This window comes from Rhipicephalus sanguineus, chromosome 3 (genome assembly GCF_013339695.2).
Source record: "Rhipicephalus sanguineus isolate Rsan-2018 chromosome 3, BIME_Rsan_1.4, whole genome shotgun sequence".
Lineage (NCBI taxonomy): Eukaryota > Metazoa > Arthropoda > Arachnida > Ixodida > Ixodidae > Rhipicephalus > Rhipicephalus sanguineus.
The window spans coordinates 27352373-27363107 of record NC_051178.1 but is presented as its reverse complement, the minus strand read 5'-3'; positions in this window follow the sequence as shown (position 1 = coordinate 27363107).

Below are 10735 nucleotides of genomic sequence, written 5' to 3'. Positions count from 1 at the left end.
ACTTATAACACTCTTTTCCCCAATGACGATGCAGAAGAAAGCAGACGTCACAACGTATGCATTGTTGCTATTGTTTTAGAGTGTGTGGTGACATCCACAACGGCACGGGCTGAGACACTTTGCGCTTCCATCTTTTGCTGCTATTTTTGATGTCGTCAGTTACGCTGCGGCACTTCCTTTCACGTTGCTTTCGTCTCTTTAAACAGCTTGGCGTGACGTGCGTCCGCTGTTTACTCTTGATTGCAGCGCATTCCAGGGGCGCTATAACGAAGGACGTTCCGTATACGCACATATGCCTGCATGTTCCCGTATGCTGTCTGGTTTTTAACACGCGGCTCTGATAGCATGATAAAGCCTTCACAAGGGCGTTTACAGAAGACGTGCTAATTAATGGCGGGTAACATAACAATAATAACTCCTTTATTTCCATCAACGATGGAGACCGCGGGCACAAGTTGCTAGAGACACAAGGAACTTTATAGAGGCCCACAGCCACTTTTCTACAATGCAATGAACAATAGCACACATATCGAGAAAAAAAAAAGAAAGGAAAAGCATACCGAACACGCATTCAAAATACAAAATATAAAAAAAGTAATACAATTTCATAGAAAAACAATCACATAAGGAAGAAACAATGAACAAGAAAGCAAGATATCAGTCTCGTTTATTATGTCACGATGTATTGATGAAATGTTCGCGCAGCGTTCATGGAGTAGTATTCGCAATGCGATGTGTAATTTATGAAATAAAATCAGAAAGATTGGTAGCGAGTATGATGTTCTCTGCACAGCATAATTTGCCCTCCGAGTGACCACCTTCGACTGTTCTGTGTAAGGAGTACCATATGAATGTCCGTTTTTAGCAAGATTAGACAACTCATGAGAAAAGTTCTTTTTATCCTCTCGTTTGAACGCTAGATTTAACGTATAGTTACAAAGGTTAAAGGGGCCCTGCAACACCTTTCTTAATTATTTTGGAATAGTCTCATTATTGACGTATGACTCTTCACGAGTCATATGCCGCAAAAATTTTTCGAATCCGTCAAGTCTAAGTGGTGTTACCAAATTATAGAGATCACGTTCCGCAGCTTTCTCTCTCAACTCAACGCAGCGAGCGCGCGGAAAGCTGCGCGCGGCGTGAGGGCAGGGAGGGAGGGCGGAGGTGCGAGGAGGCGACGTCAGCGCCGGCGGCATTTTTTTCATTTTTTTCTCTCTGGCGTCTCGGCGCAACCACGTGGTCTGTGCCGCCACTTCCGGTCGGCTTGCGTCGTTCTCGTCGAGCGGAGTCGATCGCGCTGTGTATCGCGCGTGCTTGAAAACTGCGCGTCGGTTTGGTAATGTTGGGTGTGCACCTCGAACGCCGTAGTGTTTTCATCACTCTGCCAACCATGGAAGCAAACGTGCGCGCTCGTTTGGAACGAATGACAGCTGAGATCGGTTTCGGCCCATACTCCGATACACCGCCTCGTAAGACGGCACTGGCAGACGACCACGAAGCGCCGCCATTACCGGACGCCAGCATTGTTATCGGAGACACGCTGCGCCCGTGCCTCGGTCGGTCGTGAGAACGTGCCGACGATGCAGTTCTCAGCTGACGAGGCAACACTCGAACGGCTGCCACTCTCAACGGCAACCGGCGATGGTCAAAAGCACAGAAATATTCACGTTTTCGGCACTGCGCATGGCGAAGAAAACGGAACCACGCAACTACGAGCAGACGAGCTGTCGGTGAGACCGGAAGTGCTAATATTAATGTTTGTTCGGTGTTTTTAACGCGATAACATAATATAAACGTACATATTATCTACTTATTGAACTCAAAATTAACAACGAAAGTAATAATGAGGGTGTTATCGTGATTATAACATCAGCCAATGGTGGAACTGCCGACAATCGCGTCATATTTTGCGGACTAATACATCATTTGTCGAGAGAAGAGGGAGCGATTTTCAGCTGACTGAGAATTTATTGTAAATTCCAGGCCGTGCGCATCGCTATAATATTTGGCTCGCATGTTCTCGAGAGCCTCGACTACCGATCGGCAGCGCTTTTTGAGCATGCTCGAAAAGTGTAGCAGGGCCCCTTTAAACACGCGAATTATATTTGCTTTTAAAAATAAATCTGAAGTATGGGAATTATGTGGTACATTAATAAGTGCTGGTAAAATATTTTTCTGCAATATATGAAGTCTTTCAAGATTTGTGTAGGTCGCCGTCCTCATACCAAAAAACAATAACATAATGAAGAAAAAAAGAGTTTATTGTAAACAAGAAGCTTTATTGTAAAAGGTATTATAGATCTGTGATGCGCCATGATACCAACCACACGGGATACCTTCCCCGAAACTGATTCGATGTGTGCATCCCGAAGCAGTTAGGAAATGGATCGTTGACGGCCGGCCCAAAGAACGGGTGCCGCAAGAATACTGCGCATACGAGGTAAAGCAGTATGAGCTGTCTGTGTAGAGAGGCGGCGTGGTCTGGGGAAACCGCGCGGTGGTCCCGGGCGCGTTGCAAAAGCGGGTACACGTCGTGGTGCACGCAGATCATCCAGGGGTATCTGCCAAGAAGGCTATCGCGAGATCCCATTTATGGTGGCCTAAGATGGACGCGCAGATGGGAGAACTTGTGCTGAACTTCACGGCCTGTCAATAAAACCGGAAGAGTAACCCAAGGGTGCCTACCCACTTTCGGACAAAGCTGGAGCGGCTATAGAGCAGAATACAGCTCACTTTTTCTGGGCCAATTGACGGTGCCTTGTTTTTGTTTTTAGTTGACGCCTTGTCAAACGGGGCTGCGGTGGAAATAATGACGTTGTCGTGAGCGCCTGTCATGGTAGAACGACTACGTAAGATGTTTGGAACTTAGGGGCTTGCGGACTTAAACGTGTCCGACAACGGTGCAGTATTTACTAGTCAAGAAATGCAATCGTTCCTTAAACTAAATGGTATTCAATCTATGTATACTGCTGTTTACCACCGGTCAAGCAACGGCATGCAGAGCGCATCGTTCGTGAGTTGAAGTGTGCACTTAAGAAGCATAACCAAAGAACTCTAGCGTGTATGGTCTCTCGCTTTTTTTTTTCAAGCAGCCTTCCACACCCCACTCGGAGATAAGCAACAATAATATCTGGGGTTTAACGTCCCAAAACCACGATATGATTATGAGAGACGCCGTAGTGGAGGGCTCCGGAAATTTCGACCACCTGGGGTTCTTTAACGTGCACCTAAATCTAAGTAGACGGGCCTCAAACATTTTTGTCTCCACGGAAATTGCTGCCGCCGAGGCCGGGATTCGATCCCGCGGCGTTCGGATCAGCAGTCGAGCGCCATAACCACTAGACCACCGTGGCGGGGCGGAGACAAGCAAAGCCCCTGCAGAGCTCATGTTGGGAAGGAACTGAGAGAATTCTCTACCGGCAACACCGACAAATTTTGCTGAAAAAAAAAACAAGGCAACGTGAGATTGCCACGAAGTTTTGTCTTCAATCACCAGGCGGAATGGTTGTGTAACTGGAAAGGCTGTAGCAACTGACGTCCGGACAGCAGATAAGCCAGTAATAAAAGAAGTGTTTATTTCAACGTCAATATGCTTGAAGTAGACGGAGCGACGCCTTTTATCTGCCCACCGGGTGGCCGATACATAATGGCGCATGCTTCGCTGCTCCGCCGCTACGCCACCGCACGACGCCACTTTATCACATCGCTCCGCAATAGCCATCGAACCCATAACGGCGCCCTGCAAGTCGCTGACGGGTAGAGCGCTTCAATACCGGTGGTTCGGCAGGGAAAGGCGCAGCCTGCAAACTTTAGGGATCGGGTAGAGCAAACGAGGCACTCGCACCGCCTGCTACGGTCACGGGTGTTGGGTCGCAAGCCTTTCGCACGTGGTCCCGATGTCGTCGATGCGTGCTTCCATCGGACGTCAGGACCTCGTACATAACGTGACCCCGGCGCCGCAGCACACGAGTCGCCAACCACTTTGGACCTGGGCGAAAATTCCTGACATAAACATTCACCGCGCTGAAAGCTTCGTGGTGGTAACTGCATTATGCATTCCGCATGCATCGTGTCGGAATGCAGTCTCAGTCTCAAACTGAAAGAAAATTAGGAGCTTTGCGTGATAGAAAACACGCTCGAGCTCCTCCGAGATTTGCTTACCATTAGCGGTAAATGCTGTAGATATTTAGCTTGCTGTTATTTCGCCGGCGCATGCATGGGGCATGGCTGAGTTGTCTTATGCAGCAGGCTGGGGAGCGAGGGGTCGTCGTTGGTTCGAATCCCCAGTCGGGTGCTTCGGCATTTTTTTCTTCTGCTTTTTTTCTTGTGTTTTTTATATGTCTACATACACATGTTCGGGGCATGACGGCGACTGCAAAAATCAGCCGAGAGTTGTCCATATAATTGCTGTCGCAATAATTGTATATAAATATACACTTCTCCTGAAATCATTCATGTTACATTTTTGAATAAATAGACCCAAATCTCAGGCTACAGATACATTGCAAACTTGTTTTGAGCCGTGCTCATATCGAGCAAACAGCAATTATACATTTGCTATTGCTCGCAGAAAGTGGCACGTCAAAGGACTCGTGGAACATGCTAGTGCCTTCGGCAATGTGATCTCATGCTACCAACACAGTGCAAATTTGTTTTAGTCATGGTAATTTTGGGCAAAGAAAATTTATACTTTTTCTATTGCTCGCAGAAAGTGGCACGTCAAAAGACTCAACGAACATGCTAGTGCATTCAGCAAAGTGATCTTAGCCTACAAATATAGTGCAAACTTGTTTTTGGTCATGCTCAATTGGAGCAAAAAAAATTGCACTTATGATATTGCTCGCAGAAAGTGGCACGTCTAAAGACTCGTCGAACATTCCAGTGCCTTCAGCAAAGTGATCTGAGGCTACAAGTACAGTGCAATATTACTTTTAGTCATGCTCATCCTGAGCAAAGAAATATTATACTTTTGCTATTGCTCGCGGAAATTGGCACGTCAAAAGACCAAAAGACTCGTCGAACATGCTAGTGCCTTCAGCAAAGTTATCTGAGCCTACAAATACAGTGCCAATTTGTTTTGAGTCATGCACGTCTTGAGCAAAGAAAGATTATACTTTGGCTATTGCTCGCAGAAAGTGGCACATCGCACGGCTCATCGAGCGTTCTGTGCCTTGAGCAAAGTGATCGTACGCAACAGTACATTGGAAAATGAAGTTAAATGAGACACATTTATTGCGCAAAACGTTCAATTCAAACAAAGCTCGGTGCATCTTGCTCTTTCTTAGCTCCTAGTCGACACAAATAAGTGATGCGCACAATTGTGTACAAAACGTCTCAAAGGGCTAGTCTACGCACAATGAGCGGTAGAATCGCTGGTTACCCAAAGGAACTAGTAGATTGATACCAATTTTAAAGGGCACCATTCACCCTGGATTGTCTCAGTGCTGTAGCAAGGGAGCAGCTCAGGCCCGTAGCCAGGGGGGGAGGCCCTAGGGGCCCGCCGCCCCCCTCCGAAATTTTCGTGTAAGTCAAATCAAATCAAATCAAATCAAATCTTTATTTCCACCGTGTACTTTACAGATGGAGGACAACGGAAAAAAAGCTGCCTATAGGCGGCTTGACTAGTCCGTAGCCCGTAATGTATGGCGTGTGGCCAACAGCAAAGAAAAACAGTCACTTGACAAGTCAAAACATATTATCAGCGCAGAATAAAAGTAATACACAACAGCCTGGAAAAAAATGCAAAGAAAAAAAATACAATACAACACAACACCAGGATAAACGAAATTAGCTTTCTTCTACAAACATCGATCTAAGTTTTGCTAAGGAACAACCAAACAAATCATAGTTAATTAACTGAAAATGGTTTAGCAATGATGGTAAAGAATAACACAAAAGCTCTATGCCAGTATTCAAACGGGTTGTGACAACATTCCAATGCTCTCTGTGTCTTGTTTTATAGCAATGCTCATTTGTTTACCAGTACGTGTTTTTACCAAAAATAAATAATAAATATAGGTGTTCTTCTCATAAAGACAAGGTTTTCGACAAGTGCCACCCCCCCCCCCTGAAAGAAATTCCTGGCTACCGGCCTGGAGCAGCTGTACAGACATGGTTGATGTCATGCTGCCAGTTCTCATGTACAGATCTATAAAGTGTGAACGTTTGAGACGTGATGTTGTAAAACGAGTTAAGCGGATGCCCGTAAAACCGAGTAGGCACCATGTAAAACCGAGTAGCGTCCTTTCTGTCGCGTTGTTTTTCTTTCTAAACGAATCCGCGCTCCCCTTTGCAAGATGCCCTAGTTCAAAGCTGCCTTAATTTTTTATGCAAGACTGTTATACTTGCGCGCTCTGAATATGTCCTGCATATGAGGTGGCAGGTTGAGCTAAAGCTGCTAAATGCAGCTTTTATTACCTCGTCATCCTCGCAGCTCAATTCAAAATAAATTCAGTTCAATTCAGTTAGGAAATCTCGGTATTCGGTCGCACACGACGCTCCGTCAGCGGTCTGTTTACGGCTGCGCTACCTGGCAGCCCGTTCTCTCTCTCTCTCTCTCACCTTCTCGCTCGCGCTAGGCGTGCGCTCTCCAATTCGCTCGTGCGTGCGCTCTCCTCAGACTGTGCTGAACAGCAGCGCGCGTGCTGCTGTTTGCGGCGCTCATGCGAGTGTGCTTGCCCGTTAACCTCGCGCTGCGCTCGCTCTCGCGTTACATTGAACTGCAGGTCGTGGACACGCAGGGTTGATGGAGATGGTGTACGGCACCTTTGCCAAGAAAGTGGCGAACAAAGCCACCCTTGTGGCGACGGTAATTTGCAGAAAGTCAAGAAAATGAAAGCTTCAAAATAAAAAAAGGCCGCCAGATCCCACCCATTGTGGGAATCGATGTAATGCAAAGTTGCCAGCAAAGACTGCATACATCATCTTGTCTGTCATTGAGGAAAATGCGTTCCACTCATGTTATTTATGTTCGTTACACAGTAACGTCGCGCAATACCAGTTTCGGGGTAGATCAACCTAGCGAAACGGCCGCCAGCGCAACCATGAGCGCGGCACGTAAGTCATGCTGTACATGACATGCTTTCATGATTTTCATGTTAAGTTGTGTTATTTATGTTCGTCACACAGTCACGTGGCGCAACACGAATTCCGGGGTAGATCAAGCTAGCGAAACGGCCGCCAGCGCACAATGAGCGTGGCACATAAGTTATGCAGTACATGACATGCGTGTCATGGTTTTCATGTTAACTCGTGCTATTTATGTTCGTCATACAGTCATGTCGCAATATACCAATTTTGGCATATATCAAACTAGCGAAACGGCCGCAAGCGCACCATGAGCGTGGCACGTAAGTCATGCTGTACATGACATGCCTGTCACGATTTTCATGTTGACTCATGTTATTTATGTTCGTTACACAGTAGCGTCACGCAGAACCAACGTGGTATATATCAAGCTAGCGAAACGGCCGCGAGCGCACCATGAGTGTGGCATGTATATCATGTGAGCGCCGTGGTGCGGAGGAGGAGCACCTCTTAAATTACACTCTCTCCGTGCGATTGGGACGGCCAGAGAGAAGCCCGCCGGCGCGCAATCTCGGAGGCCATGGCGGGAGTCGCGTTGTTGAGCATATTGGCCGCTGTGGTGCCACAAAACGGGTCGCACGAGGGTTGATTAGATGAAACACGAGTGCCATTGTGTTGTGGGCTGCGTGGATGCCCACGCTGATATCCTTTCTCGTCGTTCCAAGATACCACAAAAGGCAGCGGCTTCTCAGCATGCTCATATTTGGCTGAATACAACGTCTCGCGCAAACCACAACCCTCGTTTTCTCTATATAATTGTGATAGCAATTATATAGACAGTCTCGGCGTATGTTTTCCGTCGCCGTCATGTCGCGTATATGAATATATATGTATATAAAAAAGCCACAAATAAAAATAATTCAGAAAAAACATTCCGAAGCGCTCGACCGCGCACTCAAACCGTCGACCACTCGCTCCGCAGCGCGCTGCCTTAGACAATTACACCATGCGTTTCTTTTTTTCTTTATTGAACCTTGCCATGCGTGATTCGTTCTCCAGGGTATCAACGGCAGAATAGAAACGCATGCCGCATTGGGTAAAACGCGCAGGACGTCATAGGTGGCAAAATAAATTTATTAGATGCGGGCCATGATGCATCGTTGCCCGCGCAGCGACCCACAAAAGTTTCCCATTTTGGTGTTGCAGCAACGCGCCACTCAGGGCGGCCAGGGAAAAAGAGGAGCATCCCGTGGCTTGTGGTGGCGTGAGCTACTGGGAAAGCTTTTGCTCTTGTAGGTTTATGCCACAGGAGGAAAGAAACTAGACGGCTGAACCAGAATCACAGCATATAGGTCCCGGTCGACCACAGGTTGTCGTCGACCGTGCTCGCGCGATTTGTCTTAAGGGGGAGTTTTGTACGTCTCCTGTTTTAACCGCAAAGTTTGCGTTGAAGATATAGAACGCACAAAGGCTACATTGCTCGCTGCAGCGGCCGCGTTTGCGAAAGGAGTCGGCTGCTACCTAGAAGAGCCAAAGTAGGAGCTAGTTGAAGTAACAACTGTGGCAGTTCGCGCTCGTCCTATGTACAGCTGCGCGTTCTTTTTGTGTGCTCTTTTTCGTGGTTGAGCAGCGCGCTGCAAGTGTCGAGCTGTGACAGTTGTTAGTTCTCACTCGCCTTGCGTGTCTTCTTTTCCTGCGTCCTGTGTGCTTGAGCAGCGCGCAGCAAGTTTCTAGCTGCTTGCCGTTCTTCCTGTGACATTCCAATTTTAAATGCGAAGCATTTCTTAGCGAACCTCTGGCACTTTGAGCGTTTCTATCTACGTATCTATCTATCTATCTATCTATCTATCTATCTATCTATCTATCTATCTAGCCGCCTACGACTGGGTGCTCTCATGATCACCTCCTTAACTTGATGTAGGCCAAAATTTGCATGGGAGGGTAAGAGGATTTGACGAATATGACTGCCGGGTCATGACATGAATAACCTTTAAATCCTGTCGCGTACGTCGTCAAACCCTTTCCACTAGACACGTGTGGCACATACCCGTTTACCACGGGCCGTGGTGTACGGGTATGCGCCACAGGTGATTGACAATTTATATCTACCCAGGAACGGCGAGAACAGACATTGGTAACTTAAATGCTAGAGCGTTAAGGAAAACCAACATCGGAGCGCTCACTCAACGAATGGAAAGAATGAAAATGAGGATCCCAGCAGGAATCGAACCCAAGAATTCTTCGCGGCAATCAGGTACTCTACCACTGAGCCACGCCAGGTCTATAAACTGGTTTGGAAAAACAGCCTACGCAGGCGTAATATCGGTGCAACGTCAATTGTAGTTGTGGTGCTGGCTATCAAATTTTACAAGAAAGCAATAAACACTACATGATGCTCCTACGATGTGTACTCCTACGATACAGGCGTCATATCAGATTAACGTATGTGGCTCCAGCGTTGACTCCGCTTTTATAGCAGGCTAATAAACATTACATTTGTATCCTACGATTCAGCAAGGTATATTGACGCATTGCTCGACCCTGGAGGAATACATTAGCGAAAGTTACATATGATATCGACATCCCCGCACCGTAAAGTGCACTTCGTCCACCAGAACGACGCAGTGTCCTCTTCATTTCTTAGAAGGCTAGGCGATGGCCTCATGCTGACCGAGGATGATGCCAGATTGATTGACAGCCGCTTTGTAGACTAGGCTACGTAAGTCACATACGCCCAGGTAGTCTACTAATACGACAACACCATCCACTGATGTTGGTCTACGTAGCACTATCCAGGCCTACCAGCCTCGACGGCCTATACCTGACCAACGCGAAGGGTGGCTTCAGGTTCCGACATGTCGCCGGCTCTGTCGACAGACAATTTGTCGACGAAATGACCGAGCCATCCATGAATTCCAACAGCTTTACTATACCACATACCTACTACACATGGACCCCTCGTCACCACGATCACGACCGAATCCTATAACAAGTCATGACCAGCTGCTGGTGCTCACTCATCACGGTGATGATGCCCTTGTTCAAGAACTGTCAAGAACGTCTTGCACACATATACACGGGTTCGTGAAACGTGCATGCGTTCTCGGGACACGTATAAGCACTACATATCAGCTTACCGCTTCTGGTGTTGGTAATACCCACGTTGCCATTGGCAGCGTTACCCAACCGTAAATAACTGGTTATATAACACATATGCGGCTCTTCAACATATATATGTGTGCGTACAAAGTTTATACAAACCTCTAGCGTCATTTTGTAACGTGTCGCTCAGCAAAAAAAAAGTTACGCCACAGTTACCTACCCTCGGCATGCTTCGCATAACATCGACTTCCAGGGTGCGTGGGATCTGCCGAATTTTTTTGCTATTGCATTCATTGCTTAGTCCTCTAGGCGGTGCTGTGACTTTTTTTCGCCTCTTTTTTGTTGTAAGGGTCATGGCTGTACGCCAAGTAGCGCCAACGCGGACGGAAATGCCAAAACAGTCTTCCCGCTTGTGCCAGTGTGTGTCAGAACAACGCAAAAGGCCGCACCTTTTTTTTTTTTTTTTGATGATGAAGATAATAGTGCGATGGTAATGGTGAATATGATAGTACGTCGCGAAGATTTCTAGCTCTGCAGTACATTGCTCTGGCTGGCTCAGTGAAGATATTCTTCAGTCCCTTACTTTGCATAAGAATGTCATGGTGCT